The following is a 20,075-nucleotide window of genomic DNA, read 5'->3' on the forward strand; positions in this document are numbered from 1 at the left end:
TATTATTTCTGAGGTCTCAGAAAGGTCTGCTACATTTAAGTATATCTAATTTAAAGTATGTGTCACAGTATAGCAGAAAAGACATTGTAAAGTTTTGTACAGTCTTCTAATCTGTTACATAAAATCTGGGTGATTTGCTGTGTGTCAGTGGTAGATGCCTGTAATCCTAGCTGTTCAGGAGATTGAGACCTAAAGATCATGGTTTGAAGCCAGTTAGGACAGGGATGGGTTGCTTGATTCCCTTATCTCTAAATGACCACCACAACCACCACCACCAACAAAAACAAAAACAAAAAGCCTTTGTTTTTCCCTTACCATCCCTTCAAAGGAGTAACAGTGCTCAAGAGGAAATGTACTCATTAACTTACTCATGTAACTGTACCCCTCTGTACAGTATCTTCACTATATATATAGTAAATAAATGTAATACATAATTTATAATATAGATTGTAAATTATACATATATATATATATACACATATATATATATATGTATATATAGCCTGAAATGGAGCTGTGGGTCAAATGGTAGAGGCTGGGCCTTATTATCAAACCTCTGAGACAGCACACAGGCCCTGAGTTCAAACACCAGGTCCACCATCACACACACACACACACACACACACACACACACACACACACACACACACACGCAATCTGTTTACTTTTGTAGATGAATCCATTCATTCCTGGTAAGGAAATACCTACAAGTTTGGTTGTGCAGGTTTAAGTGTATATATAGCAACTGAACCCAGCTCAGTCCTCTGGCATGTTTTGCAGCTTTAGCAGATGTGATTTCTGCCCCACCCCCACCCCCTTGGCAGTTTTGTTGTTTTTACTCTGAAATCAGTGCTAAATTTCTAACCAGTGACACGTAATCATACACATTTTAAGAGGTTGAATTGTTTGTTTGTCTTCTTGTCAGGTTAGATTTCTTGGTCAACTCAAAGCTATAAACCAATTGAGAGTTCTAACCTGTGATTGAACTCCACAGGCTAGAGAAGAAAAGATTCCCTTGGATAATGTGTCAGTGACAGAAGAAAAGTCCAGAGCAGGCTAAGGGAACTAAGGCCATTCAGTAGTCCGCTGTGATACACAACACACAGACAACTGGCAGCACACTTTAAAGGCCAGCTACCGTTTTTATTGAGCCCACTGAAGTTACTTGCCAAAGGGAACAAAAATAGTATATATAGTATATAGTATATATAGTATCGATATAATATATAGATATTATATTATATAGACATAGACATATATATCTATTATATATAGATATTATATAATATATAGATACTATATATATTATATAGATACTATATATACTATATATGCTATATATATTTAATTTTATTGTCAAGGTGATGTACAGAAGGCTTTGCATTTTAATTTTTGCCTGATTCCTTTCATGTCTCCCGAGTGATTATAATTATTTCTGCTTAGATAACACAACTTGGAAAGAAGTGTATCCACACAATGAGTTCCCAGCAAATCTGTGCTCTAGTCTCCTTTGCGCTCTGTCCAATGGAGGGAAAAAAAAAAACGACACTGATGTTTCACATGGGCTGAGAAAATTTAGTACTGACAAAAATCTTACATAGCAACATGCATTATTTTCTAACTGCTGCTGAAACAAATCAACCTAAGTCTTGTGCCTCAGGAACTGAATGTTTTACAGTGCTGGAGTTTAGAAGTATGAAATTAGTCTTATCAAATGTGTCTTATCTGCTACAATTAAGGTACATTCCCTCTGGAATTTACAAATGTGTCTCTTGCCTTTTATCATTTTTAGGAACCACCTGTATTCCTTGATACTGGTCCATCCACTTTATCTTTAAAATCAGATAGAGGTTGACTCATTGTAACAATGAGACATACAAGACACCATGTTGAAAACAAACTTTACAACTTGGTGGTGGGGAGGGAAGAGTTGGGGAGGTGGGGTGGAGGGGTGGTAGGGTATAAACAAAGGAGGAGTTAACAATGTTAAATAGGAAATGTGCTCATTATCTTCCTCATGTAACTGTAAACCCCCTATATAGTGTTTTTACAATAAAAATATAAATAAATAAATATATATAAAATCAGTAATGTTAGGTTGAGTTACTCTTAAGTAGATATCTTTTTTTTCATTTAATTTTATTGTCTAGGCACTGTTGAGGGGTTACAGTTACATACATAATGTAGTGAGTACATTTCTTGTCGAATATTGTTAATCTTGTCCTCCTTTTTCCCCCACTTTTCCTCCCTCCAATATGAACAGTTGATTTCCAACATATTATCTTGTACGTATTGCTGTTGCATTGGTTTGGTCTTTGTCCTTGTCTCACTATTTTGTTGTTCCTCTTCCCTAATGTTACATATCCTTTCACTCTTTTTCTCCCTCTTTCATTTTAAAGGAATGTTGTGAATTCATTGTTTCCACCAAATAATTCAGGATAACTTCCCCTTTCCCAAAATCCTTAGTAACTATATGCACTAAAATTCTTTTGTAAGGTAACATAATCAAATGTTTTGAGAGTTAAGCAATGAACATTTCTGGAGATCCATAACTTTATCTTCCACAGAGAGGGCTGTATTGGACAGACTGGAAACTGAGCTTTAGAAAGCTGAAGTGACTATTTCTTCAGACTTTAATTTTGTTGTTGTTGTTGTTGTTAGTCGTGGGTCCTGAACTCTGGACCTGGGCGCTGTCCCTTAGCTCTTCAGCTCAAGGCAAGCGCTCTACCACTTGAGCCACAGCACCACTTCTAGCTTTTTCTGCTTATGTGGTACTGAGGAATCAAACCTCATGCATGCAAGGCAAACACATCACTGAGCCACCTTCCCAGCCCCCAGACTTTAATTTTTGAAGCCAGAAGTTAGAGTGACTACATCACCCTATTATTTTTGGTGGATCATTCTTGAAGTATTCTGGTCCAGCAATTGTGACAAACTCAATTACAACTACAAGTTCATAATGAAATGAGGTGCCAAGGAAATTTGAATTGGAGGTATGAAGACATTTGTGACTCACTATAGTTCTTTGCATTATGCTGAAAATAGCTTTACTAAAGTATCAGAGTAGCTGATGAGATTATAGAAACACTCATAAATGCTATCACCTTTCCTAGAGAGATATTCATCATAGACAAGAGAAAAATATATACACTCATAGGCCATTTATCTGATTTTTAATCAGATAAAGTATGCAGTGGTTTTACATCTAAATATAGACAATTAGCATTGAATGTTAATACAGTTAATGGCTTAAACACAGATTAGTAATTTTATTTCTCATTTCTTGGTTTCCTAGATCAGGTTAACATTAAAATTCAATTTATAATATAGGAGCTGTTCTCATTCTGCCAAATTAAGGGATCATAAAATTCTTCTGTTTATGTCAAGAACATAAAACATAATTATAGTGCCACATAATACTCACTTTGAACTATAAGAATTATCAAGAGTAAAATATGATCCAGGAAAGAAAAGAAATATCTCTCTTCACTAAATTATTAGTATCCATGTTACTTAATAAATTTTCAAAAATATCACAAGGAATTCTAAACTTGGCCTTCGATATATCAAGACTGTTAAGAGAAAGTATTTTGGAAATGCAAGGGCATTTTAGTTTTAGTGGAAGTGCACGGATCTTCTGTTCACAGATACTGTGGGTGGACGGATCTTACAGAATCTACTGAAACATAACTTTTAAATTAATATCAAATCTGGAGATTTGATATATCTTAATCTATATCTTTATTGCACTAGGACTTCAAGCAGCATTTTCCAAATTCAAAGGGATTATGACAACTATAATGTTTGTTTATTTATTTATTTATTTATCTTTATTGTGGAAATACTGTTCAGAGGGGTTACAATTTCATGGGCAAGGTAATGAGTACATTTCTTATCAAGCATTGTTGCCTCGTCCTTTGTTTACCCTTACTATCGCTTCCCATCTTTCCTCCTTATTACCACCCCCACGCAAAAGATATATAGTTCATTTTTGACAACTATAATGTTTAGAATGAATAATGTAGCCATATTAAGGAATTTGATGGCTAGAATTTTAAAAGGTGATGATGTTTTAGAATAGATTCTGAGAATCTAATTAAAGAGGGTCTATTTTTACCTAATGAACATGAACTGCTTTGCTTTCATTCAATCCTAGTTATAACTTAAGCTGATGAATCATTTAAAAGGAAAAGTGACATTATACAAGAATCTTGATTTTATATTAGACTGTACAACATTAATTCCATGGAAAATCAATGAGTGCCTATTTCCTTCCTGCCAATTTATTGTGTGCATTGAATTTCTCCTTAGTCCAAAATGGGTATTCAAATGAACTATTTGAGAATGTTGGGGTGTGTTGGGGGGGGGAATCCACAGAAAAGATTTCAAAATAGGTGACAGATGTTAAATTAAAAAAGAAGGAAATAGAAAAAGATTAGGTAATCTATTATTCTCACTTCTGAAATTTCTCCTTTGCTGACAGCACTACCCCAACTTCCAAAAATCATCCTGGATATGCTTGCTTAGAAATATCATTTATGGTTGTAATGTAAAAACTTCTATAATAGAACTTTGATACTTAAATATTAATTATATTATTTGATACTTAAATATTAATTAATATTATTTCTCTTCTCTGTTTATCATCTCAGTAAATGCTTATTGTGTATAGGATAAAAATCCAAATACTTTCTGTACCACCCTATGTATATCCTTGACCAATTGGTTTCTCATTTCTTGACCCCTTGACTCACTGTTTATATAATTTACAGAGCTAAACAAAGAAAAATATAAGCACTTTTTGTTTATAAGCTATTATTTCCCTACTAAAATATCTACTTTATAGACCTCAGTACCTAACAAGCATATGCACTTTGCATTCACACATTCACACATTTATAATAACCCTTCATATATAGAAAAATTAGCCTTTAAAAAAAAACTAGAAAACAAACAAATGAAACTCTTTTTCCCCCTTCAGTTATGAGGCTTGAACTCAGGGCCTGGGCTCTGTCCCTGAGCCTCTTAGTGCCCAAGGCTTTGAGCCACAGCACCATTTACAGTTTTTGACTGGTTAATTGGAGCTATGAGTCTCACAGGCACTTTTCTGCCCTGCTGGCTTTGAACATTGATCCTCAGATCTCAGCCTCCTGAGAAGCTATGATTACAGGTGTGAGCCACCGGCACTCTGCTACAAATCAAACTCTTGAAATTCCATTCAGACAGAGACTTACCTTAACCTTATCAGAAGTGCTTATTTGATGATTTCTACGACATTTTGATTGTAATATTTCATTCCTTCATTTCTATTGATTTTCCTTTTAATTACTTTATAAACTTATGATCTTTAGTTTTGGCTTTTATCAATGCACACTTTAATTCTCCCCTATGTCTTATACTTTTCTATAATCCTTGAAATTTTAGTCCCCTGTCTGGGGTCTTACATGGTATTTGGAATGCCTTTGCAAATTTTGACAGTGGAATGAGTGTTTCAGAAAGACTGGTGTATAGGTTATCTACAAATTAGAAATCCTAAATATTATGTTTAAATATTAAGAGTTCGTGATGAATTAGTCTGGTCTGGTTTTCTTCAGAAAAATAGAACTGATGGTTATAATAAATATGTACTAATATTGTTATTAGTCTCAATAGTTTTAAGAAACAGTCTCATGCAGTCTCACGTAGAGATTGAAAGATGTGCAGATGTGAATTCAGTAGACATAAGAAAGGCTAAGGTACAGCTCCAATTCCAGTTAAAGGGCAAGTGTCAAAGGAAAGGAAATGATGTCTGCCAAATTCTGAATCTGGAATTAAAATCTATAGAGTATCTATTCAGAGAGTAAATCATCTTATTCATGTGATTTTTAAAATAACTTCTGCTTATGTTCACTCCTGGTGTAACTTCATATAGGGATACACATGAGCATACATTTTGAGAGGTCTATACACGTACCTCTTTCTTAGATTTCTATCTAATCATGTTTCCAAGTATCATCAGTCAAAATGTCCAAGCATCCAAATGAACCATTAGCTATAGCCTGTGAGTTGCATAATTACAATTGTGAATTGCTAATACAATAGCATTTCTGGAGATTTCATATATGACCCAAGTGATCAACCTCAAAGTTCAGGATAATTCAAACTTCAGTTCTCATATGCTATCTAAAAGATATTTAAGTAAGACGAGAAATTTGGACTGTAGAGTCAGATCCAGAATTCAGCAAAGTTGAGAAAGATATGAATGAATTTTGTTGATCTAGAAGCAAAATGCTAAAGAGGGAATATTGTTTTCCTTAGATTCATCCATTAGAATTAGTTGGTTCTAGACCTTAATGTAATGATATTAGAAAATGAAGCCTTTGGAAGATAATTAGCCTTAAATAAGATATTTAGAGATATGTCCTCATGAGATTACTGCTATATCACAAGAGAAAGAATTAAAAATCTAACACAACTGTTCAAATGTGCTCAGACCTTGGAAATTTTCTTAAAAACTCCCGTCTGGATCCTGATGCTCATTCCCTCTAATTTCCCCAGCAACTTTTAGGTTGGTCTCATTGCTTACTATTTCTCCTTGCAGTCCCCCTCCTATTTTCTGCCATAGCAGCCAGATGTCCTGAATCAGCATCATGACAAAAATCTCTCAGTAACTTGCAAGAGTACCTTATTATACACTGAATCAAGTCTGAATGTTTTCCTACTTTGCAAATATTCTGAAAATTATTTTGCTTCATCTACACAGCACACATAACTGATTTTACGCCAACTGCATCACTTTACAGAGTACGGTTATGCAGCTCATGCCTTGTGTCTTCTTTTTTTTTAATGTGAAAATACCGTACAGAGGAGTTACAATTACATGGACAAGATAATAAGTACATTTCTTATCAAGCATTGTTGCCTCCTCCTTTGTTTCCCCTTCCCATTCCTTTCCATACCCCACCCCACCCCCACTGGATCCTCCCCCACACACACCAAAGTTGTAAAGTTCATTTTTCAACATAATGACTTGTACATCTCATTGTTGCAATGGGTCTTCTTCTATGTTCTGGAATAATTCTGTTTTACTCCTAAGTTCTATCATTTTCCCTGAAAATTTAGTATATTATCTGTATGCTTTAAAATTTTATCTAGGCTGAAATTTCACTTATTTCTCTATTATTTGGAATTTATTGTATTCTATTTTTTTAATTCACTAATGTCCAAACAATTGTTTTCTTTTGTTGCTAATGCTTTTTTTTCTACAGACACTTCAATGTACAGAATTTGATGTACAAACATTTCTTCTTTTAAAAAATGCTAAGCAAAACTCTTTGAAGGCATTTTCTCAATGGGATAATAAGTTTTGTAAATACCTCTGAACACAATACAATACATGAGTGCATGTACACTTACCTCAAACACACAATCTTCTTGTCTTTACCTTACTAATGTTCAGTGCTAAGACTATATGCATAAATCAAGAAGACCAGCTAGACACAAATTCTTAAACAGTAGGCCTCCAGAGAGTATCAATAAAAAGATTCATTTTGGAAGGTATGTGACAAGTGAAGCTGTTTATATTTTGTATAATAATGGGATCATGAAAAATAATCAACCCATTGTAGATGTATACTAATTATTGCAAATAAGGGAATATGAGTCTGGTTATTATTTGGGTCTGGTTTACTTCACTTAATGTGATTTTTTCCAAGTCTTTCCATTTCCTAACAAATGGAGTGGTGTCATTCTTTCTGATGGAGGCATGGCATTCCATTATACACACACACACACACACACACACACACACACACACACACACACACACACACACACACACACACACACAGATATCATTATCTTGATCCATTCATCTACTGAGGAGCATCTTGGTTGGTTCCATATCTTGACAATTGTGAGTAATGCTGTGATAAACATGGTTGTGCTAGTGGCTTAATATGGCCTTGTTTGTGATCATGCTGGTCATAGGAGACCTCTATGTGTAGTTATTGCATATACATTTATTTGAATTAGGGAAGGAAAAGGGAAAAACAGAATAGAGAAACAAAGGACAAGGGGTAACCACTGCAACAGTAATATACACAAGACAATATGTTATTAATGATCTATGAAACTTGTTGGGGGGAGAGAAAGTAGGAGGGTAGGCAAGGTATAACATGTTTGACAAGAAAGGTACTTATTATTCCTTACTTATGTAACTGTAACCCTTCTGTACATTATCTTAACAATAAAAAAATAAAGTTCTCTGGAAAGCTGTAAAAAAATCAACCCAGTTTCAAGTGGAATACATGACTCTAAAAACAAAAATTATATATGATATAGCACCTAAGCAACATACTAATGATGAGAGTATTTAAAGAAGGCATTTTAGTCTGTTGCTGCTACAACCAACTATCTGAAGATTAGAAAATCTGTAATGAATAGAGATTGATTTTGCAAGTCTCACAAGAGGGTGTAATTAGATGTACCAGAACTGTATTTGGTTACAAGTCATTTGGTGCCAGAATCTAAAATTTTAACCTCTGTTACACTATGTTCTAAGTTAAATGCATGAGCTGTATGTTGTTAGGGAGGAGGTAGAAAGTTCAAGGGTATTTAATAGCTCAGTATAAGAAAAACAGAACATTCAATTGGATTGGAGAAAATAGAGAAAAGTAATTGGGAACTATTGGATCCATATTTACCCGTGTAAAGCAAAGTGTCCTTGCCTTGCAAATGTCAGTTGTTCATTATGCTTTAGAGTTTAGCACAGTGTGAAATATCTGGAGGTTTTTCAAGAAAAGTGTCATGTGTACTAGTTATCCAACTGGGAATTAACAAAGACCAACATACCTGGGGAAAACTGTGGCTGAGACAAAGGGAACCTGCATGTCAGTGAGGCTTTAAGTGAAAGATGGTACAATGCTCCCTGCCACCCGCTAAAGAAAAGCAACAATAAGACACCAGTGTGAGGCAAAAAGTAAAGCAAAATGGGAATATCGATTTTATGAATACCAACCTGTGCCCTTGCCTGCTGACTTTTTGCCACTTTTACATTTGTCAAACTCATTTCTCAAGAAACATTTAGAGACTTCAGATTAATTTTAGAGGTCTACATTAGGGGACTGAAACTCACATTCTGATTTACAGTAAGAACTGTTGAATATATACCTTTCCACCTCTTTTAATTACGTTGTCATGCTAAGTTCTTAAACTCTAAATGAAGAAACTCACAATGTTTTTCAGATAGACACATGGAATGCTTACTATGTATATCATAGTAACAGCAAAAACTGAAAAAAAGTGAATATGACTTCATGGATAGGTTTGAAAAAGATGTTAACTAAAATGAATTCTGAGACTAATATTCCAATCTCTGGAGTTTCATTTATCTTAACAAAATATTAGCTTTCTCAAGGAAGTATTTATCTCCTCTTCAATCACATTTTTGAAATGTCAGTAACTTTGGCTGACAGTGTCTTTCTAAATCTTAGCATAAATATTTTTACCATGCAATCTCTCTGTGAAGAAGGATGGAATTGAGGATGATATCCTTTATTGTATAATTTAAGATGATATTTTCAAGTTAGCATGTTGGAAAGATTTATATACAAGGTCCTACAAAAGTTAATAGGAGGCAAAGACCAGAATTTTTAAATCTTGAACTTCAAATCCCTATATCTTTCTACTTGGGCTAAAATGTAGGATTTTTACCATGGACACTATAGACATGATAATGGTACTGATCCAAGTACTCTGGAAATTCAGCATCAATAAAATAATTCCATTATTAATTTCTTTATGAATTTCTCCCCTGAAATATATTGAGGCTGTAAATAATGTTTTATATTAGAGTTACACTGAATAGTACTAATAAAGAAATCAGCTCAAAGGAGGGAGACAGTTTTGCATTCAAATGAAGAGTCAAGGTTCCATTGTCAGAGTGCATACATTTAAATACTGATCTAGTCATTTAAAAATTCTGTCACTTTTGGCCAGTTGAGTAATCTATTTAATGAGAGAATATTCAGGAAAGGAGTGACCCATCCTTTAGCATTATTTTCAGGATTAATTTAAATGGTGAAAATAAAACTCTGAAATTGAGTTTGTGCGTAAGTGCATAATTCACACTATATGACTATTAACTCCTAGCATTGCTTATTCTAAGTCCCATGAAATAACCATGGGATTACTGCTTAAGTTACCCATCTTTAAGACATTTTTTTCACAATTTAGTTTCTCAATGTAGTTTAACATTGTTTAATCTTTGTTTTATTGTTTTTTTCTTTTATGTTTTATTATCTTTGTTTGGGAGAATAAAGGGAACTAAATAATTGCCTTGAGTTTAGTTAGCAAGCATTCTACCCCATGTTTCAGTTTTTGTTTATATAATTTGAAAAAAAACAAAATAAAAGATATTAGAACATGATCTGGAAAATACGTTGAAAAGTTTTCTGTGACTGTCACAGTCATTGATGCAGAAAAAAAAGGTTCATGTTATATTAGTAATATACTTGGCTTATATATTTTCTATATTTTTCGATTAACAGTTGACATGAAATTTCAAGAGCAATAGTATGGTCTTGTTTGTGATCATTTGGGTAAATGCCCAAAAGTGGGATTGCTGGGTCAAGGGGAGCTCTATGTGGAGTCTTTTGAGGAACCTCCATACTACTTTCCAAAGTGGTTGAACAAGTTTCACTGCCACCAACAATGCAGTAAGGTTCCCTTCTGTCCACATCCCCCCCAGCATCTGTTGTTATCAGAGTTCTTGATTATAGCCATTCTAACTAGGGTACGGTGGGCTCTTAATGTTGTTTTGATTTGCATTTCTTTTATGGCTAGAGAGGTTGAGCATTTCTTCATGTGTGTATTGGCCATCCTTCTTTCCTCTTCAGAGAAGTTTCTCTTTAAGTCTTTAGCCCACTTATTTTTTGGGCAGTTGTTTCTTTGAGGATTTGTTGTGGGGGGATTTAATTTTTTGAGTTCCAGGTATATTTTAGATATGAGACCCTTGTACGTTGTATGCCTAGTGAAGATCTTCTCCCGATCTGTGGGCTTTCTATTGATCTTGCTAGCTATGTCTTTTGCCATGCAGAAGCTCTACAATTTCATGTAATCCTATTTGTCTAACATTTCTTTAATTTGTTGTGTTGCTGGGTCTCTCTTAAGAAAATTTCAGCCAGTGCCAAGGAGACCTAGGATTTCTCCTATTCCATCCTGTAATGTTTTCAGAGTGTCTGCTTTGACTCCGAGGTCTTTGATCCATATTTGGAGTTGATTCTGGTGCAGAGTGATATATAAAGATCTAGCTTTAGTTTTCTACTAGTAGTTAACCAGTTTTTCCAGCACCATTTACTGAAGAGGCTGTCTTTCTTCTATTCTATTTTTTTTAGTTCCTTTACCGAAGATAAGTTGGCTATAGGTCTGTGGGTCCATTTCTGGGTTTTCAGTTCTATTCCATTGGTCTATTCAGGTCTGTTCTTGTGCCAGTACCAAGCTGTTTTGATCACTATGGATTTGTAGTAGAGTTTGAAATTCCTCCAGAAGCATTATTTACCATAGCTAAGATATGGAACCAACCCAGATGCCCCTCAGTAGATGAATGGATCAAGAAAATGTGGTATATATATATACACAATGGAATTCTATGCCTCCATCACAAAGAATGACATTGCCCCATTTGTTAGGAAATGGAAAGACTTGGAAAAAGTTATATTAAGTGAAGTAAGCCAGGCCCAAAGAAACATAGGTCCCATGGTTTCCTTATTTGTAATAACTAGTATATGTCTGAGACAAGTAGAAACAGTCAGATAAGTTGATGTTAGGTGAAATGAACCCTAAGATAAGTATTCAAATGTTTTTTTCTTTCATGCAATTGTTTCTAGCATATTTAGAAGATGATTTATTTGTTGCTTTGTATGTCCCTCCCACACGGTATAACCCCTGCTTTCACTGTACTTGATGTCAGTATAATTTGTTGAGGGGAAGGGAAAAAACAAATCGCTTAAATAGGGACACAGGTGGACCCATTGCAACAATGAGATGTACAAGTCGTTACGTCGACGAAAAACAAACTTTATATCTGGGTAGGGGTGGAGATGGGAAGGGATGAGAAGGGAAACAAAGGAGGAGACAACAATGCTTGATAAGAAATGTACTCATTATCTTGCCCATGTAATTGTAACCCCTCTATATGGTATTTACACAATAAAAATTTAAAAAAGTAATTTCAAGAGCAAAACGAAATTCCAGAGATTAGCAGACAGGTTTTTCTAAAGGAAGAATTCCCTTAAACAATGATGACTGAATCTTGGCATGACATTGAAAAAGATTCTTGTGATCCCAGCTACTGGGGAGAAGGAGAAAGGAAAATCTCAGGTTAGAATCCAGGCAGGTTAAAAAAAAAGAATCCAGCAAGGCCAAAGCACAAGTCCCTGTGTGATAAAGAAACTAAAAGCACAAAGGGTTAAGAGTTTGTTCCTGCTGATTTCTCAAAATTAAGATGTGCCAGTGCTGGGCGCCAGTAGCTCATGCCTGTAATCCTAGCTACTCAGGAGGCTGAGATCTGAGGATCGTGGTTCAAAGCCAGCCCAGGCAGGAAAGTCCATTAGACTCATCTCTAATAAACCACTCAGAAAATCAGAAGTGACACTGTGGCTCAAGTGGTAGAGCACTAGCCTAGAGCTGAGCAAAGGCATTCAGGCCCAAAGTTCAAGCCCCACGACCGACAAAAAATAAAAATTAAAAAGTACTAGTAATCATCCTTCAATAGTTTTTTTCAGTAGAAATTTTCCTTCACCTATGTATAAAATGAGAAAATGCAATAAAAACTTACAAAAAATGGCAAAGATTATATCACTAATCTCTTAGACAAGCACTGTCTTCAAGCTACACACCAAAGATCGATATAACATAAGTCATTTGATGGTTTCTTCTCAGAGAAGAAAATACTGGGCCTCAGCACATCTCATAATAGATCCAGTAGGAAGCCAATAATCATCATGATTCTTGTCATTCAGGGTTCTTTGAAGAGTGTGATTAAAATGAAGTGAGATCATTTAGCAATGTATTAACAATTCTCTAAGGAATTTGTACACAAAAGTAATTTAGAAAGCTTGAATTTAACTTTCAACATAGTCAACCTTCTTCAGTGTGTTATAGAAGAAGCTGGAATTGTTTATGTTGATGTAAACAAATATCCAAGAAATGAGAACCAATAGTTAGTTGTGAGCACGTGTATCAAACTGAGAAATATTGCACACTCTTGCAGGTAATTCAGTATGCTTACATGGAACATTAAATTGAACATACTTATAAAGAGGGAACATTTTTGTTTCAAAAAAAATCTAATGATACCATACTTAGATTATTTTACATAAATTTCATTTATACCCTAACAAGAAGATTTGCAAATCCCTGGCAAAACAAAAAATTAAAATGAGAGTGAGACTCAGAAATTGTTTTCATACAGTAAATAAGTTTAGCAGCCAAGATGCATATCTAGCTTTTGTAAATGTTCCCAGGCTATTCAAACATAATTATAACTCAAGATTTCTTAAATTTGGAGAATAGAATAGCATTATTACTGCCTTAAAGAACTCTGATATATAAACACAGTTTATGTGTACTGCCATAAACATATGTTGCATATTATGTAAACTATTGTGTTTCGTATTTCAATCTTACAAAGAACTAGATAATAAAGTAGAAATCCTTACATGCTGAGTGGCAAAGCAAGCATCAACATATCCAAATAAGAGAGTGATCAAACACTGGTAAACTATATGCATGTGGCTAATTTTGTTTTTACAACTAAAAATAATTATTATCTCAAAATAAGGAAACAAATTACTTGGGTGGCCAGGTAATGCTTGACTTTCCTTCTAAAACCACAATTTAATGTGAATTATGCCTCATGCTAAATTTGGTAACTCATCTCTCCCACCCAATGTTGAGACTATCTCTTCCTCTATTTATCTCAGGCCCCGAACTTTCTGGCAGAGGAAAGTTACCCTATCCATGGCATTGGTGACTTCATTCTCAGGAAGCAATTGCCCCCCAGGTCCAAACATGATTATAATCAACTATTTCTTTAAATACGATGGGGCTAAAATAGAGGCCAACTCACTGAAAGCAAGGACACAAAAGCTGAGGATCACCAGTCACCAGACTCAGATGACAACAGGGCATGCAAATACTGAAATATCCTCAACATCTTCAAAACCCATGCATCCCTTTATCTAATCAGAAAATCAGGGATGGGAGAACACTGTCCTATATTACCCACCAACCACCTTTTCCTAAAAAGATAAGAAAAAAAACGGTATTTTATGACAATGAAAAGCATTTCAGACTCTGGTTTTCAGGGCCTGACCACTTTTCAGAGTGGCTTTGCTCTAAAGCCTATCTCACAAGCAAGGGCAGCCAGCTTCTACCAACTGCTGAGATGAGTTCTGCCAAAAGTACTTAGTTTCCCTAGAATTATATACTGTCTTCAAGTTCCGCTGTGTTATATATACAACCTGTTCCTTTGCTGTCAGCAAAACCAAAGCTATTTCTCTAGAATCGCAAAATGGATAATAATATAGAATGAAGAGAGATTTTGGTTGGTTGATATATTATCATTATAACATAGATGAAATCAAAAGTTCTGCCACTGTTCCTCCATTCATGTCTTTCAAAGGTCCTTTCTTCTTTTCACATGAATTCATTAGAATCTTGGCCATCCTGATTTGAAGACATGTTCTCAACTTTCATTAGGAATGAATACCTCTTTAGTTCCTCTATTTTCTTCTTCTTCATCATCTCTTCTTTCTTCTTTTGATTTCCTGAATCTGGGCTTTTTTTTTTCTCTCATTTCTCTCTTCATGGTCTATCTCTCTCTGTACTGCCTCACCTGGGAACCACTCTGATTTAGTCTTTTCTAATTGGTTCAGGATCTAATTCACTTTCTTCTCGATTGTCACAATTTTTACATCCTTCTGCCTGTGAAGAGCTATCTGCCCCAAATCCATGTCAGCTGTTTTCTTCAGGTTAGACTATGGCGTGTATACCACATTAACGTTGTTCATCTTGCAGCCTGTGTTCTGTTGGCCTTCACAAGGTGGGCACAGTCCTTTAACACCTCCTTTGGAATGTCTTCTATCTTCTCTTGCTTATGTAATTGAAGGTATATATGAACTGAAGAGATTTTTGTCTACATAAAACCAAATACCTTCTGGCCAGCCATACTTTATCACCTCTTCCTTTTCATATTTATCCTTTCCCATGTAAATAAATGTAAGTAAGATCTATTAACTACCCCACAGCAAATCGGCAACATTTGGTCACTTTTCACTCTATTGGGTGAATAGTTTTTACAGGTTTTTCATTGCACGCAGTGCAGCCCCTCCACTGAGACTGTGCACAGGTGTCTACTACTGGTCACTACTTGTGAAGTAGAACACCATGATCCCTGGGGTTGCTCTTCCACCCTGCTACCACTGCACCTGTGGGGTTAATATTATAATTCAACAAATTAGTAGAGAAATTCTGAATGAGTATAATGGAAAGAAGAGGTTAGGCAGAGTTGAACTTGGCTGATCCTAAGATCACATTTTAATCAAGATGAATTGTGCATATAAATAGACTTGATAAATAGACTTGAACAGCTATCTGGAGATAATACATTCATCATCATCATCATCATCATTATCATCATCATCATCATCATCATCATCATCATCATTATCATCATCATCATAAATGAACATGCTCTCAGACTCATAACTAGGTTTCTTGGCATACAGTGGAAGTTTTGCAATCTCAAATTCATCATACAATCACTAAACTCTTGAGACACTGTAGTATTTCTATCTACCCAGCTTATGTGTGTGTGTGTGTGTGTGTGTGTGTGTGTGTGTGTGTGAAAGAAACGATACATATTGTACATTTCAGATATATTAGTAAAACAAAAAAATCTACATTAAAAAAAGCGATGGCCTCTTCTTTCTAATAAACCACCAGAAAACCGGAAGTGGCTTTGTAGCTCAAGCAGTAGAGTGCTAGCCTTGAGCTGAAGAGCTGAGGGACAGCGCTCAGGCCCAGAGTTCAGGCCCCACAACTGACCAAAACAAACAAACAAACAAACAAACAAACAAAAACTCAGCGATGATATGGCAAACTTAAGTAATTACAGTATGCTTAAATGATTACAGGAAAATTCATTTTTAATGATTTGACAAAGAAGTTTCTAACAAAAACATAAGATATATTTACATTTTCAGCAATCTTAGAAGTTTCAATGAAAGAAGCTTTTGACGTAGATGAAGGAGATAGTTAATTTGAAAATAGATCAAGACTAATTATCCAATACATAACATAATGCAAATAGAAGGTAAAACTAATATGTTAGTCCTCACAAACTGTAGGGCAAAATTAGGCATACTATTAAATGTCTATTGGCATTGCCATGGAGAAATTAAAGAAAGAATAAAATGAGAAGCCTTTGGTTAAAGATGATCTAATTATGAATTTATTGCGCCTCAAGTAGGATAACATAATCCATACCTAAACTATGAGAAAACAAAACTGCTAATGAAAAAATTCAAAGAAAAGATTCTTAAAATGCTACAGAAAATATGATCAAACTTATATTTGAAAAATATGTATGAGAATTTCTGTTAGAATAGTTAATCTACTTTCTCCTCAGGAACCAGGTAGCTGTGCAACTAACCAACCACAAATGTAGGGGACAGAATGTCAAAGGAGAATCCTTCCTAAAGCAAAAGCTGTCCTTTAAAAGCAGGTATTATACTCATTGACTACCAAAAATAGCAGCATTACTTGCTTTGCAATTCTAACCCATGTAACAAAAACTGTGGAGAGAGATTTTATAATATACCCACAAAATGTTTTCTTCTATACATGCTCTCCTGCAAATTAGGCTAAAAGGACATAGTCTGGTGACCATATATATATATAAATTATAATACATCAGCAGAATGAATGTATGTAAAATGACATTTCATAACTTGCTAAATAATATATGACAAAATATAAATCATATACATATGTATATGTATTTATATGTATTGAACTCTGATTCTATAACAGGTAACATGTGCTTTAATTTCTACCTTCTGGTTTATTGACTACACATTAACTAACACTATATGTAATGCAATTTATTAAATATCTTATATTCTCTTAAACATTAGAATTCTTTTAATCTAATAGAGTATGTCAAATCTGAATTTCAATTCTCCTTCATTACTCAAATTTTAATTTTTGTTCTTGTTTTGAATTTCAGAACATATATTAAGCAATGCTTAGTGAGTATTTTTTTATGTAACAGTTGATTTGCTTCTTATTCTCTCATATCTCTTCTTATTAACTCATATATTTAATGAAGTTATAATACTAAGCTATTAACATGCTTTTATCAACAATACTGAAAGGTGAAAACATACGCAAAATTCAGAGGAATGTAAATCAGCCATATAATCTGTTTTTTTTTTGCCAGTCTTGGGGCCTGAATTCTGGGCCTGGGCACTATCCCTCAGCTCTTTAGCTTAAGGCTAATGCTCTACCACTTGAGCCACAGCACCACTTTAGGCTTTTTCTGCTTAAGTGGTGCTGAGGAATCAACCTCAGGACCTCATGCGTGCAAGGCAAGTGCTCTACCACTGAGCCACCTTCCCAGCCCCAGCCATACAATCTTTATGAACCTCAGCAACACTTTTACCCCCTCAAATTCCTCTTGGGATTTAAACAGAATAATTCATTGTTTTGGCAATCAAGCTCTAACTTTAAATTTCACACAATATCATATGGATGAAAGTGAGAAATAAGGACAATAAGGACACAAAGAAGTATAATTTCAAAAATCACACAAATGAGTAGATTGCCATTATGTACTAAAAGAGTGGTTTATGACACATAAATGCATGCATACATACATACTCACAGACATAAATATGTGTGTGACAAGCACACACAGGGAAGAAGACAAAAACTTGCTAACTCTTAATATTCTTTTATTGGAATTGTTTTATTATTTTTACATAGTTGTACAAAGGACTTGCCATTCAACGAGCAGTTTATGGATACAATTAATCTTGATCACTATCCCCCTTTCAACATTCACACCAACCCTCCCAACCCACCCTTTCCTTCACTTATCTTAATTTTAGGTTATGTATTAATTTTTTTGCATTTAAAAAAGTAGTTTAGGAAGCCATGAAAAAGCGAAGGCTGCACTGGGTGTTGGGCTGCTCATGCCTGTAATCCAAGGTACTAAGGAGGCTGAGTTCTAAGTATTCTGCATCATAACCAGCCTGGGCAGGAATATCCATTAGATTCTTATCTCCAATTAAACACCAGAAAACATAAAGTGGAGCTGTGAATCAAAGTGGTAGAGCATGAACCTTAAGTGAAAGAGACAGGCCCTGAGTTCAAGCCTACGACTGACAAAAAAGTAAAAACATAAATAAAAACAACAGCGCTGAGAGTTTTCCATGATTTAGGATCTTCTTGTAGAATGTTAACTCTGTTCTCATTGACTACTAAGCTCATAAAAAGCATTCAAATTATTTAAAATATTAAAATCATAAAATTTTAATTTTATGGTGAGTCTTAAGAGTCTTTGTTAAAAGAAGAATTTACTTGAAGAATCTCACAGTTAATATAATTTAAATCTTAAAATGTTTTTACTAACATAGTCATAATACTCTATTTCGGTATGTGGTAAAGCAAGTGGAAATTCGATGTGACTGCAAGGGGAAGGAAGAGATGATGGGGTCATGGAAGGATGCAACTGTACATGGGGATATGCTATGCTGTAACCCCCTTGTACTACTATTTGTGGATGTAAAAACATTGAAACTACAAAACAAACACAGGCAAACAAAGTACTAGTCCTCTGGACCTCTCTGGTTAATTGCAGTGTGGTTCACTTTCACTTCAATAAAATTCACATAACATTTTCACTAAAATAAATAATTCTTTTTAGGTGTTACAGACACTGGAAAATGTTTTATATTTCTTTAAAAATTTCTTTAAAAAATGTGAATTACTGCTCAACTGTATTTCAATATAGTAAAATTTTCAGAAACTACAGATCCAGATTGCTACAAATTATTAATATTATGAATGCTGCATTGGAGATTTATAGTTATAGGAACCGGGAATTGTATTATTTACATGGTAAAATGCACAACCTAAAACAATGTGTAGATATGCTTCAATACTTACTATTCAGAGCCAAGATTGTCTCTAAGAGAAAAGAGCAGCCAAACAAGGGTGGAAAATTCAATTATATGTAATACGTAATGTGAAATGTTATGTTTATCTACTATTACATATTCTGTCCCTTGGGCAAATTGCTGTTTTGACAATTAGCTATCAAAAGACCAACTCCTTTTCTAGGCAAATACAGAAGAAATAATTAGCACAGAACTTCTTCAGTGTATCATCATGAAGTTATTTAGAACAGGTGTGTTTATAATCATAAGAAAGTGAGAAAAATCAATCTATAATAGCAAATTCCCATTTTCACCTCTGAGCAACATAGGTTTGCAATAAAAAACCATGAATTTAGACATGACCAGATCTTATTATACCATCATATATACATCCTGTGGCCATAATATTTTCTGTGATACTCCAATATTAATTCTGTTTTGGTATTAAGTCACATTTTAAAAGCAGCAGAATAGGCTTTTGCAAGGCTAGAGTCTCTTGTGCAATAGCAAAGTACATTATTAGCTAGCACATGATGTGGGAAAATGTGATTTGCAGGGACTTAATGACAGATTTGTCTCTGGAAGGTTTGCTCCAGGTTGGGCCCTCCATCTGTTCCACAGGTCTTTATCAGGTTATTTCTAAAGGAAGTAAAATGTCTTCATCTTGAGGTCTGAGGAATAATCTAGAAATGAATTTCTTTAGCAAAAGGAAAGAAGGATTTAACATGCATGTTTTAAAATCCTAATTCTTATCTAATTAAAATAAAAGTGCTTTTTATTTGTTCTGTAATAATAAACCATTCTCGTGGGTCAAGGCCACATTAATGATATGACTAGTAACTCAGATGATGAATTAGAATAATTTTTGTT

At 34.5% G+C, this 20,075-nt stretch overlaps 1 pseudogene; it reads right to left on the bottom strand.

The window, feature by feature from the left end:
- Positions 1-14,679: 14,679 nt before the first annotated feature.
- On the bottom strand, positions 14,680-15,734 carry LOC138831860 (coiled-coil domain-containing protein 25 pseudogene; annotated as a pseudogene).
- Positions 15,735-20,075: the final 4,341 nt, after the last annotated feature.

Source organism: Dipodomys merriami, unplaced genomic scaffold, assembly GCF_024711535.1.
Source record: "Dipodomys merriami isolate MVZ:Mamm:240054 unplaced genomic scaffold, mDipMer1.0.p SCAF_2, whole genome shotgun sequence".
In the NCBI taxonomy this organism is placed as follows: Eukaryota; Metazoa; Chordata; class Mammalia; order Rodentia; family Heteromyidae; genus Dipodomys; species Dipodomys merriami.